Source organism: Ursus maritimus, unplaced genomic scaffold, assembly GCF_017311325.1.
Source record: "Ursus maritimus isolate PB19 unplaced genomic scaffold, ASM1731132v1 scaffold_21, whole genome shotgun sequence".
NCBI lineage: Eukaryota > Metazoa > Chordata > Mammalia > Carnivora > Ursidae > Ursus > Ursus maritimus.
Window position 1 is genome coordinate 26,455,411 of NW_024424564.1, and position 15,176 is coordinate 26,470,586.

Genomic DNA, 15,176 nt, shown 5'->3' on the forward strand with positions numbered 1-15,176 from the left:
AATAGGTTATTGGAGAACAGTCACACTATTCCCCCATGTTACCTTCATTTTTCTAAATCACCTTTTCCTCTCTCTGAAAATAAACTGGGAAAGGGGAGTGAAGGTTGTCATACCTTACCTCATGCTGTTTTTTCTTACTGTCTCTTCCTATTCTCCCCTGGGACCAGAACATGGGCTTTTTGTTTGTTTTCCTTTCCCTGCATCATATCTTCCTTCTGCCACTGAGCAGAAGCAAACTTGGCTACTTTTCTGTCATAGGTTAAAAAGTATCTCTGTATTACAGGAGATCTGTGAAATGGGTCCTTCAAACCCTTGATATTTGAATGGAGGAAATGAAGTCATATGGACAGTTTTCTCTCTAGCTCACTGTAGCCTTGTTTCTTGGTTACTGCAGAGATCTATTTTGCATATTAGTAGCTGAATCTGACCTCTTCACTTCTTGTATTTCTCTAGTAACAAGTTCTTATCTCCTTCATGTTAAATAGATATCTCAAGATGACTTGGACAAAGAAAGGAAAAGAGAAAAACATTAATAATTTAATAATTATTACCCGATATCATTGATTTGCATAAATTCTTCAAGATTCTATTATAACACACACAGAAAATGCATATTTTGAATTTTTTCAAGTCTATAAGTTCTTTTTGCCCACAACATAAACATTTTAAAGAAGAAAATAAGGATAAGATAAGGTTATGTGAGAAAAGAATAAAAATATGGAGAGATTTTAAAAATAATATTTATTTTCTAGTTTGTCTATGTAACATATAAGGAGAAATATATGCCAGCTTGAGTAACACAAAGCCAATGTATATGTGAGGGAGCGTTTGTCTGGTTTAGTCAGACAGGAATGAGGCATTTTGGAACATAAGTTGTGTAGTTAGTTTGGCTGTTCAAGTTATCCTGTGTTATAGTGTCAGGTTAATAAATGTTAAGACCACCAGACTTAATTATATGTAATTATAATAATAACCACAGCTAACGTTATTTGAAAATCTATTCTGTGCTAGACATTTTATATGCATATATAATTAACTTCTTACTTTAACATGTCTAGGTAAATAGGTATTACCTCCATTTCTTGAATGAAGAAATTACAACTCAAAGAGGTTATATCATAGCACAAATTTCCACTGTTAGTGCAGGTCCTGTTATGGAATATTAAGTCTTCTTTTCTTGGATAAACTCCAGAGACTGTGCTGTTCCTTTTTTTTAAAAAAAGATTTTATTTATTTGAGAGAGAGAGCACAAGCAGGCAGAGGGGTAGAGGGAGAGGGAGAAGATGATTCCCCACTGAGCAGAGAGCCTGACGTGGGCCTTGATCCCAGAACCCTGAGATCATGACCTGAGTCGAAGGCAGTTGCTTAACGGACTGAGCCACCTAGGCACCCCAGTGCTGTTCCTTTTATATACTAGTTCTCCTGTGAACTGGGAACACTGCCTTTTTTTCCTCTGCTAACACTCACAGCTTCACCGTTATTAGTATGCCCATGTACCTGAAAATACTTCAAAATTCTGAAGGTACCTTAATCAAGTATATTAACTATAGTTTACTGATATTGACAAGAACTACGTATCAAGGATTGTTACTGAGAAAACATAAACAGAGTTACCCAAAAAGGTGAAGTCCAGGTTAGGCAGCATAGTGTTGGGTCAAGGTTCCAGGGAAAGGTTCGTGTAGGCTGCAAGAGGAGTTTTAGAGTGAGATTGATAAGCCTGAATGTCATATGATGCTCAAGATGCCGCAGCGAGGAAGCAGATGAAATAATTGGTGTCTTTATTGCTGCCATGGCAATGACGTGAACGTGGCCTCTTCCCCTTTATTTCCTCCTCCTGGTCGCCATATATTCAGGGCTGTGGCAGACGGAAGAACTTTCACTGGAGGTTTGGAAGGCAAGGGAGAGGGGCCATCAACTAACACTTATGTAACATTAAGTAAAAGAAGGCCCTGTTTTTAAAAATCTTTGCAGCTAGGCCATGCCATAAAGCTTCTCAATGTGCTCCCCTTGCATGTGATAACGTGGACTCTCAATATCTTCCTGGCTCCTTTTCCTTCTTTCTTTCTTCTCACTTTTTTTCCTCATCCCTCCTAGTAGAAATGTGCCATTCACTCCATCCTACTCCAATTTCTTCTCAGTCTATCCTGTAGAACAATTTAGCTGTCTTCAGACTTTCCTAAGTCAAGCATTCCACACCTGTATCTGCAACCCACAGGGATGCAGCTGGAAAAAGGGCACCAATGCTAGCTAGCAAGTCTCTACACTCCTTTGATCATCTATCATTAAGAGCAAAATGATTTTTCATACACTCCCAATATATAGCAATTCCTTTATAAATTACATACACACACTACTGTCAATTCATATTTTAAATCTGAATGTGTTTTACTTCTTTCTGCATGAAAGCTACATGATAAGTAGAGGTACATGAATATTTTCTTCCTATTCCCCGATGGATTGCTTTGTGCAACTACTGGAATGTGATCATCTCATTTTGCAGAGTACTGACTTACCATAATTTTATCAACAGAGAGGACCAGGAAGGACCTAGGATTACCTTTCCTTTAACAAAAAAACAAAAAGCCATTTCACAAAAGGAATACATTCGTTTATCTAGAAAAGTAATACTTGAGGCAAATGGTAACAAATTGGTAGAAAAGAATATAAGAAAAGATATTTTTCAAAGTTATTATTTATTTACTTGAGCGAGAGAGCACAAATTGGTTGAAGGGCAGAGGGAGAAGCAGACTTCCTGCTGAGCAGGGAGCCCAATGTGGGACTCCATCCCTGGACTCCAGGATCATGACGTGAGCTGAAGGCAGTCACTTAACTGACTGAGCCACCCAGGCACCCCAAAAAGATGTTTTTCTTTTGATACTTACTGGAATGATACTCTTAGCAAGAAGATGTATTCTCTTGAAAATACCCAGGGGATCAACACACTATGTTATGAAGGGGAAATACCTTTTTTCACTAATGAGAAAACATCAATTTTTGCCTGGTTTGGTTAGATTGATACTCAAATACATGTTTTAAAAGATAATTCTGCTTCTCATTATTTGTCCTTATGACATAAAAATAGTTGGCTATGTGGGGCACCTGGGTGGCTCAGTCGTTGAGTGTCTGCCTTCGGCTCAGGGTGTGATCCTGGCGTTATGGGATCGAGTCCCACATCAGGCTTTTCTGCTGGGAGCCTGCTTCTTCCTCTCCCACTCCCCCTGCTTGTGTTCCCTGTCTCTCTGGCTGTCTCTCTCTCTGTCAAATAAATAAATAAAATATTTTAAAAAAATAGTTGGCTATGAAAGATAATTGTTCCAGTTATCCTCAAAAATATTTTTTTATGGATACATAGTTCCTTTTTGGTCTCCACAAAGATATCTAAACATTAGTCTGGATCAGAGTCTATCTGAACCCAAATAAAGGCTTAAATTCTCTAAAAATTCTGATCTTTAAGATACTGATGGCAAAGAAAAAATAACAGTAACACAAGCCCCTGCAATTTGAAATATGATACACATCTCCTTTCTACACATAACCAATAATTTAGTTCTAAAATCTATAGATGACACTTAGGAAGGTAGATAAATTCAAATAACCTGTCAATTCATTAAATTGGTTTGCTTCAAAAATTATCTTACCTTCACCAATTGCTTGTTTTGAGTTCCTTAAATCATCTTGTTAGTTTTATAGAGACACAGTCAGAATCTTTACTTCAACAGATAATCTGAGGCAAATGCTTACTCTGAAGCCACAGGACAAAAATCATAGAGATTATTTTTAACAAGGGCACACCCTCAACATATTGGGGACATTAATTTCTGATCTTTGTTAAAATACTGACATTAATTAAGGAGGGCAAATGTTGTGATGCACATTGGGTGTTACACGCAACTAACGAATCGTTGAACACTACATCAGAAACTTACGATGTACTATATGTTGGCTAACTGAACATAATAAAAAAATACTGACATTAAATATCAAATGATAATTTTTAATAGAAGTCACTATTTCCCAGTGTCTTCAAACACTACATAAAAATGTCGAAAGCCTCTTGTGGACTCTCTATAGAGAAATAAACAGCTTTTTTTAAAGTAAAATCATTACTTACCAAAAAGATAAAATCAGAATATTTTTCCAAGCCTAAACACTTAAAGAAAAAAAAAAAGTCTCTTGCAATCAATGTGCATCTTTTCACCACATGTATGCTGTCATCAAATTATATCTGTAAAATGTATTTTTAAATAATGACTTTGAAACAAAGAGTTTTAAAAATGTGCCACAATGATATTCATGGTAAATACAAGAAAAGATTTGGTTAATATCCTAGCCAACTTCATGTAAGTTAGTGTTTTCCCAACCTCGATTGTCAACTAGAATTACCTGGGGAGCTTTTTAAAAAATACTGATATTCAGAACCCATCTTTGAGCAACTAAATCATAATCTCTAAGGGTGGTTCCTGGACTTTGTTGTTTTGTTAATGATTCCTATGGACATTCAGAGTTGGGAATATCTAATCTAAATAAGTAATTGTAGCTGTGATAATAATAACCATCTCCCTCTGTGGACTGCCCCTCTCTGTGTCAAATATCAGGCTATGTGTTTAACCTACATTATACAATTTAATTTCTACAGTAAAAATGGTTTTACTCTACATATAAGAAAACTCACCCAAACCCACCTTAGTCAGTAGCAGTGCCAAGACTCAGACCCCACACTGTACCTCTCTGACACTATCACTCTCCAGTAGGCTCTAAGACACCAAAGGAAAGGTTAAACAGACAACACTGGATCAGTCATAAGATAGCCAAAGAAAAAGTTATTTCCTTTGATTTTCCTAGAAGTTCTAGGCAACAACCACAAGAAAAAAAAATGGATTGGAATGTTCTGAAATGTTTTCAAGGCAGCCCTCAGTTTAGGATGTGGTAGGCAGAATAATGGTACCCTAATATGTCCATACCCCACTCCCCAGAACCTGTGAATAAGCTACCTTACAGGGTAAAAGGGACTTTACAGATGTGGTTAAGTTAAGGATTTTGAGGTAAAGAGATTATTCTGTATTATCGGAGGGGGTCCAATGTAGTCACAAAAGTCCTTCTTAGAGGGAGACTGGAGTGTCAGAGTCAGAGAAGGTGATGAGACCATGGATGAAATCAGAGTGATACAAGGACATGGCAGAAAGAATGCTGGTAGTTTTTAGAAGCTGGAAAAGGCAAGGTAATCAGTTCTCCCCTAGGGTCTCCAGAAGGAATGCAGCCCTGCCAGTACATTTTGAACTTCTAACGTCCAGAATTGGGAAACAATGAATGTATGTCTTTTCAAGCCTCTAATTTGTGGCCATTATTTCAGCAGCAATGGGAAACCAATACAGAAGATACTGTCTTGCTCTGTAAAGTCATGAGATTATGTAAAACTCCACCTACTGAGGCCGTTTAGGATAGTTCACAGGTAGAGTGTCTTAGTGTTGTGGCAAAAGAGAAACCACAACACATAGATTGCATTAATTGGCCTGATATTTGCAAAGCAGAGGGAGGGAGAGAAATCACACAAAAATTCAGGGGTCAGCCATTTCGGTGACATTTCTAGAGCCTGGTGGTTTGGAACCTGTGAACATATCCCCTCAAAAGTGGAAGACATGTTGTACCTTGTATCACCTAGCACTAAACAGGGATTGATGCTTGGTAGCCTTTATGGATTTTGGAAACAAAATACAGCATATTTGAATGTATTAATTGAAATCATTTACTGAGTAATCCGTGAGGGTCCTGATGTTGAGTGGGGACTGGAGCAAGAGAAGGTTGTGCATCAAGTTAAGGTTTCAATACAGGCTGCTCTGCTAATTGGGCCACATGACCTAGCAGATCTGATGACACTCAGAGTGTCTATGGCAAATACTGATGTACCGTCTAGTCACTTGCAAGCACCAATAGGAGAATATTAGACCTCCAGAGTTTTGGAGTAAACCATTGATTTTTTTCTGCAGACAATTATTCCTCTTTTGAGAAATACATCCTAACATCCTACTGGGTCCTGGGAGAGACTGAATGCCTAGCCATGAGACATCAAGTGACCATGTGGTCTGAGCGTTCCATCATGAGCTGGGTGTTTCTGACCCACAAGGCCATGAAATTGGGCATATACAGCAGTATTCTGTTATTAAGTGGAAGTGGTAAATAGGCTCAGGCTCCTTTGACAAGGACTCCTGTTGCATTGTCTCATCTCTTTCAGTACACACCTATGATCTTATAGAGAACTCCTCATGACCAGTCAGCTGAGGAGAGAGAAAAAAGGCCTGGTTTATAGACGGTTATGCACAATTTGCCAGCACCAACAACAGGTGCATTGCTATAACATTACAGTCTCATTCGGGGGTGATCTGGAAGGAAAGGGTGAATGAAAATCATCCTAGTGGGCAGGACATTGAGTGGGACATTCTGTTGTCTGCCTTGTCTACACTAAGAGATGACCAGAAGAATGGATCTACATTGACTTATGGGAAACTGTTGGTAGTTTGGTTTTGTGATCAGGGACTTAGGAAGAATAGGGCTGAAAGTGTAATGATAAGAAGGTCTGGAAAAAGTGCATGTGGTTGGACTTCTGAAGCTTGACATATAGTATGAAAATGATTGTGTCCTGTGACTGTTCACCAAATGGCATCTACTGTAGAAAAGCCTTTCAGCAATTAGGTATACCAAAGGATGTGTTCTCTAAATGTCAGATATCTCTTTCTCCATCTAATATTTGCTCAATGAGCTCATAGGCAGAGTGGCCATGGTGACAGGGATAGAGGTTATACATGGCCTCAGCAATCTGAACTTCCTCTTACCAAGGTTGATCTGGCTACTGTTTCTTAGTAGTTCCTCCCTATCAACAGCAAACAGAATCACCATGCTTTTGATATGGTCATATCTATATCTATAATAAAGGATGTCAGTCCTTCAGTACATATAAGTTTTATAAATATTTTTTCATACTCTGTGACTTGCCTGTTGTCTTAATGATGTCTTTTAATGAGTAAATCTTTTTTATTTTAATGAATTCTGTTATTTTTTGTTTTACGGTTCTTTCCTTCTCTTATCTGAGAAATCTTTGGCTACCTCCAGGTCACAAAGATTTTCCTATATTTCATTCTGAAATTTTTATAATGTTTACTTTTAGATTAAGTCTATGATCTATCTCAAATTAATTTTTGTGTATGGTACGCGTTAGGGGTCAGAGTTTGTTTTCATGTGAATATATATTTATTCCAGCACCATTTGCTCAAAAGGCTTTCATTTCTCGTTGGATTATTTTGGAGTTTTTATCAAAAACCAAATAACTAAATAAGTGTAAGTCAATTTTTGAGCCCTTTAAATTTTTCTTTTGATCTATTTGTTTATCTGTATGCCCGACCCACACTGATTAATTATTATAGTTTTATATCCAGTCTTGAAATCGGGTAATATAAACTTTCCAACCTTAGTTTTCTTTCTCATAACTATGCAGAATATTCCGGGTTCTTGTATTTCCATATGCATTTAAAAATTAGCTTGTCAATTTCTATAAAAAAGCCGCCTGGGATTGGGATTGGGACTGATGCTATCTTTGTTGTCCTGCTGGTAGATGTGAAATGTTTCAGTTTTCCTAATAAGATTATTATTTAATTACTGAACATACCAGGATTTTGTTAAATTAGACTTCTATGCTCATTTAGTCATCCTTTCATGTGCTGAGGGCATGACGCTGGCACTGATAGTGTTGTCTTCTGTGTGTGGCCTGGACTGAAAAGATCAATGTAATCCTAAAGTAATTCTTTATCTTCTGCACCTAGCCAAAAATTCCATCATTTCCATCTAAACAAACACCAGTAAAAACACTACAAGAAGGAAATGATAATAAATGTGCTAGAAACTAATGGCTATAAACACAAAAAAGAAAACCATGTTACTGGTTAGTCTAATGATTACCATCTGCTCATAACAATTGGCCCTTTCCCGTAAGTGAGATAAGTTTTTGAAAGCAACTTCATTTGGGATACTTCAGAGTAAAACCACATCAACAGAATTCAGGACTCTCAGACAGACACTTCATAATCACAATATATTATTTTATTCTTACGAGGGTTATAAATGAACTCTTTTAATAATTCAGTGAGAAGCTCTTTGAAACCCTTTATTGGGCACCCAGAAAAACTTGATCTATCACTTGATGTTCTTCAGTAGCTGCTCACAGTCTTTTTGTTTCTTAATAGTTGACTTGTTTCCAGGTGGAGCATATAGGCTTTAAGAAAATACAGCTTAAGAACTTGATCCAGACATATGATCTATCAGATAATACATTTCATAATTTATTTCCATGGCTGTACAAAGGCACCAAATTCTGCAACTTGCTTAAAGAGCTCTTAACAGAAGGGAAGTCTGTTTAATTTTAGTCAGTAGATACTATGTCCTTTGGCTAAACATAATCCACAGAGAGTTTTGAAAATGAAGATGTACATGGAGCAGAATCTAAGAAACTAAAGAGAAATAAACTGAATGTAGAAATTTTATGGTTAAAAATGTTCGTGGCAGCTGCTAGTATAATTCATGGTCACTTTTCAGTGGAACTGGCTGCATATGCACCATTCCACCAAACCCATATTTAATAAGTGACCACTCAGTTGTAGGCACTGTATTAACCACTGGAGATAAACATACTAATAAAATGCTATCCATGCCTCAGATAATTTCACAGCTAGGAAGAAAGGACTATGTAACAACAACTAACTCTAATAATAAATTATGACAGAGTTATGTACAAAGTGTTCTAAGAGCCCATAGGGAGAACAATGAGTACTGCTGGAGAAAGTGTCCGTATTTGCAGACAGAGGTCAAAGACAGCTTCACCAAAGAGACAGTATTTGAAATAGGACTTAAAGAATCGAGTAAGCGTGGCTAGTAAATCTGAAATTGGATGAAAACAAAGTGTGCCTTAAATCTAGAATAAATTTTAGGATGCATTAAGTTCTCAGTTCCAACAGTAAGTTAATATTTTATTAAAGTCTTTTTAAAATATATATTCTGAATCTGTATCTTTTAGGATTACATGAAGTATTGGCCATTTTTATTGCTACTTATTATTCCTTATAGTTTTGATTAGGAAACCAGGAATGCTCTCATTGACAGTGAAGGTACATAAGCATTTTAGCTCACTGGCAATCCAAATTGTTGTAAAGGGTTTTCTCCTATCCACCAACTGGTAGCAGGGTCTATGAAATGGTTGCTGTAGGAACTCTTTCCACACCTTGTGGGAATGAATTATATTGAAGCACTAGTCTCTGAGGGTTGTGCTTCCCTAGCCATTCAGGACATCTGAATATTAGCAATTTTGTTGTATTTATTGGATTATGTAATTGCCTTTAATAAAAGCTTAAAGAGTTATTTCACTTGGGACTTTATAAAAATAATTCAAGGCTACTTGAAAATAACGAAATATATACTAAAAGTTGAGAAAATAATGCATTACTATGCAATCACCTTAACAATAACTATAAATACAGCCTGCTCTTAAGAATCCAGTCCTTAGGAACCTGGATTACCTGGTGAAACCCTTGGCATATGTAGCCAAGGAACATCTCTAAAGATATTAGCTCAGTTCTATTTGATTTCTCTTTTTCTTAATCATTAAATTCATTTCTCCTTCTTCTAAGTCTGTGTCTATTCTTGTCTGAATTGGAATACCACTTCCCTTGTATCAGGGAGGTGTGTTAGGGCTTTAAAATCTATTGCCCAGTGCTCTGAATGTCCCCATCCAGAATTGTTCAGCATGTAGACTTGAAAATAGGGAGTCAGCATCATTTGTTGCTCAGTAATATTTATCTCAGAGATATGGATGAAAATAGGATTTAAGATTGTCTCCCTTCTGTAAAATCTTGAAAGCAACTTTTTATTGCCCTTCCCCCAATTTTTTTCAGTTAGGATCTCTCTTTCTCTCTCTCTTTCCTCTGCATGGCTCAACATTGCCATGACTAAGATTTTCTCAAACACTGCATTTCCCTTAATCTTATTCTTTTCAGTAAAGATTATTTCCCACACTCTCATTGCTCTAGCTTCAGAGAGTGGCTAATGATATGAAGTGGATTCTTAATGAATACACAGTGAGATCCCCATACTGGGATGGAGCTTTTTATGGGAAGAAAAAGGAATCAGAATTCACTTTCTCCTGGATTTATCTTCCCTGGTAGAATTTTTTTCTTGGAAAAAGACTCTGTGATTGAGGACTAATACTTCTTACAGGAGTGTAAAATAGCCTGAGAGGTCCTCAGCTCTGGATGGCCTTTTGGAGCCCACATAGAACCAAGGGAAAAGGGATCAAGGGGAGATAGACTAGCTGTGTACTAAACTTTAAGAAATAGATTTAAAAGCGAGAAAGATTTTTGATGTGTATGACTTTTCCAGCCAAACTCATTATAGCAGAGATTTGGGGAAGGAACCTAGCAAGGAATAATGTACATACATGTTACTGAAGTGTAGCTCATGTCATATAGCTCAGCCATCTTTAGTGGTAAGCCACCCAATATAGTACAGATGCTTTGCAGGAATGGAGCTGTAGTATCTTTGAAACTTCACTAACAAAGGCAATTGGTTCAATAGAGAAACTGAAATGTAATGCAGGATCTCAAAGAAATGATCTTTTGTCAGCATGTCTACATAAATTCTCTCTTCTTTCACCTCTACCCTCCCCAAATCGTTTTTATAGACAATGAATACATTGTCTATATTCATTGACAATATTCTAAATATAGGAAATACTTACTTAGGACAAGCTAAATGGCTCCCATCTCTATCTTTATTTTACTAGCACTCTTTTAAAAGGGCTTTGTAAATCTTTTAGCACATTTCAGAACTTTCTTCATTAAGAAACAGACAAGCTAAGTTACTAATTGATCTTTTCTGAAGACATACTCCAATATAAGTGAAGAAATTTTAAGATTCATGAACATAATGAGGATGTCTTACTTCCATATTTTAGTAGTTAATATAATGTTAGTACTTAATACAATGTCTGTTGAATGTATGAGTGAATGAATGAAGAGAGCTTAGAGATTTGGACTTCATCAACATGGACAAAAAGGCACAACAGTGCTTTAAAAAAAAGTTAAGCTTATAATTCCTAATCATTTTACTAAAAGGTAGTTCTCTTGACTCCAGAAGTTCCTGCCAGTTTGATTCTGATTAAGAAGTGGAGAAATCTCTTTTCGGTGCCTCTAGCTGCCTTACCTGCATATTTGTAAGTATTCTGACCAAAATCAGAAGAATGGAATCTTGTCTTCCATTGGAGATATATTAAAATTACTGAATATTGGTATTAAAATAATATTTTAGTAAATTGAAAGTCTTCTCTTCAATCAAATGCTTACTGAACTAGTTTATCACTTCGGTAAAAACTTCATTTAGCTTACTAACAAACAACAAAGGATGCCAAGTTACATTGTATGGGGGATGTTGTGAGGGGTGTGGGCAGAGTGAAGGGCAAGGGCTCAGACCTCCCAGGAAGGCACAGCCATTGCCACTTCTCATCTCTGGAGATGAGATTTCAAAGTTGGAAAACATTCAAGGATATAATTCCTTATTTTACAGATGAGAAAGCTGAAAGGTAAAGCAGTTTAAGAAGTCCTATTTTGTTTAGCACAGAGGAAAAGAGAACACAGCCTTGTGGATTTTTACTGACTAGACCACTGAGATAGAGATCAAAGTATTCATGGTTACGGCTTTGGTTTAACTAATCAAAGTGAAATAAACAAGGAAAGTATTCTTTCAACTAATTCTGATGGTGTTATGTTACCTTGCTTTTCAGTTCTGAAGAAGAGGGCATAAAAACCTTGACTTTTATTCCTATTGCTTAGTGACAATGTTCAGAAAAATGTGGCATTTTTGCCATCATTTTGGAAAACTTGGTTATTTTTGTATGGCCATCTGTCCCTTAGCTAGATTATTAAGGATATTCTTAACTTTGTTCTTTCAATGTAAAAACAGAGAAGAAAGAAAGAAAAAAAGCACTGAAATGTTTTTCTATGTGATACCTAGGTGGGTGGAGGGGGATAGAGGAAGAGAGAGAACACATGGGGACATGCTTTAAGAATTACTGAACTATAAGATAAGAATTAAGAATTTAACTTTTATAAAGTTTAATGGTACTTAAAGAACATGGCACTCCTAATTTTTTTCCTGTCAAATCTTCTAAGCTATGTATAGAGTTCCTATGATTTGCCTCTATAAATATTGTACTATTTATTCTTACTGATATATGCAATGGTAGTCTGATTTAGAAAAATACTTCTCTACTATTGATAATTACCTAGTAACATCCTGCCACAAAAGCTATATATGTTCACAAGAGAATTTAGACATTACTAATGAGAAAAAAAAGATATAAAATAAAAATCACATGCAATTCCCCCATCTAGAGACATTTCTCGTATAAGTTAGTATAGATCTTGGCTGTTAAAAAGGATGTCTGAGAGGTCTGTGTAACAATTTCTCAATGAATTTAACAACATTTTAAAACATTCATGACATATGAAGTGAAAATAACCATATTTTTAAAACACAGTTCTGGATCAAGTAGGCATACTCGCCTCCATTTCTCTTGCTGAATACAATTAAGTACAACAACCTCCTACTCTCTCTAGTCAAAGGACCAGGAAAGGGATAACCTAGCAAAACAGAAAACTTTTAGACAATAACCACCCTACTTCACTCAAACACCACAGAAAACAAAACAAAACATTGCTCCACTTCTATCCCAGTCAGCAAAAGCCCAAAGGGGAGTCTAGACCTCCACCCTTACCTGGGTGTAATCAGGACTCTCAACTTCTTCACCAGGGTGGTATTAGAGAAGGTTGAGTAGGGAGCTGGGACTTTCACTCCTGCCTGGTGGCAGGCATTGTCCCCCATGGTTTCAGTGGAGGCCACATGAGGATCCTGGATTTCTACTGCCATCTAACCATACTAAGTACTTTTCTTCTTCCCACCAGTGTCAGATGAGACAAAGCAAGAAACCAGAACATTCACCATGATCTAGTGATAAGGAGCCCTCCAACTACAGTGTCAGTGGAAGTCATGTAGGAAGCACATGATTTTTTATCATCTCCTGCACATGTTGTATATGTTACAAAACTAAACCTTATTGAAATCTCTGTTTTAGCAGACCTCTTCTGACATGCAGGGATAAGAGTCTTGGTTGCTTGCTCAACCTTCTTTGACATCCTAAGGGAGGAAAACCTTGTTACGACTAAGCGGAGGTGGTATTTCATGTTCTCCACTAAGTGTCTGACAGCATTACTCTGCCTGCAAGAGGGAAAAGCACCTTCCAAAGCCAAAACCAGGAAATATCAACTTGTATGAGAAAAGATAATTAAGAGATGATAACCCTGAGAAGACACCAATGTGGAGATTAACTGATAAAGATTTCAAAGCAGCCACCATAAAAATATTTCAGTGAGCATTTATAAACAGGCTTGAAACATGAAAAATTAGAAAATCTCAAGAAAAAATAAAAGATACCATGTAGAAATTTTTAACCTGAAAATATAATAACTGAAATGAAAAACTCAGTGGATTGCCTCAGTAGCAGAAAGAAGTACACAGAAGACAGAATATGTAAACTTGAAGATACTACAATAAAAATTGTCCAATCCGAACAAAAGAGAAGAAATAGACTGAAAAAGAACAAAACCCCAGGAGCCTGAAGGAATATAATAAAAAATCTAAAATTGGAGTCCAGAAGGAGAGTAGAAATAGGGTGGAGCTGAAAAGTACTTGAAGTAATGGCTGAAAATGTCTCAAATTTGGAAAAAAAGAATACCCTTCGAATTCAACAAGCCAAGTAAATTCCAAACAGGCTAGACCCAAAGAAAAGTTGCACAGATGTGTCTTAGCCTTAATTATAATATACATTCTCCTTTTGTTGGTTGCTTTTAGCAGATTATTTTTAACTTTGACTAAGTTACGGTGCCTCTACAAGTAGAAATTATGCAGCTATTCTAGTGGATTAAATATAGACCTAAATTTCTCATTCTCTCCTTTGAGGGGTGGAGTTTATTTTACCTCCCCTTAATTAAAGTCCTGTGACTGCTTATCACATGAAATGCAATGGAGGCAAAGTTGTGCTAATTCCAGGTCTAGCTGTTAAAAGGAATAACTGTTTCTGTTTTCTCTCTCTTGGAATGCTCACTATAGGGACATTCTCTCTCAGAACAAACCCGCCATGCTGTGAGAAACCCAAGCCCCTTGGAGAGGCCAGAGCGCCTGACAGTCTGCATCAATTGTCACCCATGCGCATGAGCTCCTTTGGACAAAAATTACAACCCAAATGAGCCCCCAGATCACCGCATCCCCAGTCAATATGATGTAGTAAATCAGAACTGCCTAGCTGAGCCTGGTCAACCACAGAATTATGAGATATAATAAAATAGTTGTTTTAAGCCGTAAGCTCTGAGTTTCTTGTTATGCAGTAGCAGGTGCCTGAAAAAACTAATAAAAACTGTCAGAAATAAAAATAAATAAAAATAAAACGTAGAAAATAAAAACCCTTAGAAAATAGACTTTGATGATGTAGGTAAATGTTGATTTTAATGTTAAATGCAAAAAGAGACAAAGGGTGATCAATATTGTTTAAAAACTTGTGGTACACACAATATAAGTTAGTACTTCATTTGTATGTACACAATATAATCATCTTGGTTTTTTATAATTGTGTGACTAGAAGGAAATACATATATAAATATACATGTACTATACATAAACAAATATAAATATATGTTATATTAATAATTATAATTAATATATAATATAAATATACTAATATATTTATATTATATATTATATATTTGTATACATATGTACATACATATATAAATATATATCTATATATGATATAATCATCTTGGCCTTTCATAATTTTATGACTAGAAGGAAATACAATGTCACCAGTAGTTGAATAATTATTTCCTTAATCTCTTTACTTTTTATAATTAGCAGGCAATACTAGATGTAAGAGAAAATACTTCCAGTATTTTCTCTATCAATTAAAAACAGACAGAATAAATCTGATAGTATGGGGGGAAAAGCAGTATATATAATAATAATTAGATCGCAGTTTGGAAGAGAAATTCAGAGTAGTATATATATATATATATAATGTTATAAAATAATTT

At 36.1% G+C, this 15,176-nt stretch overlaps 1 long non-coding RNA gene across 1 annotated transcript; it reads right to left on the bottom strand.

Annotated features, from left to right (window-relative positions):
• Positions 1–674: 674 nt before the first annotated feature.
• On the bottom strand, positions 675–12,904 carry LOC103660067. The gene is made up of 3 exons (XR_567675.2): positions 12,809–12,904; positions 1,615–1,683; positions 675–1,206 (listed from the first exon to the last, which is right to left on the bottom strand). It is a non-coding gene; the product is annotated as an uncharacterized LOC103660067 (long non-coding RNA).
• Between the last annotated feature and the right edge of the window lie 2,272 nt (positions 12,905–15,176).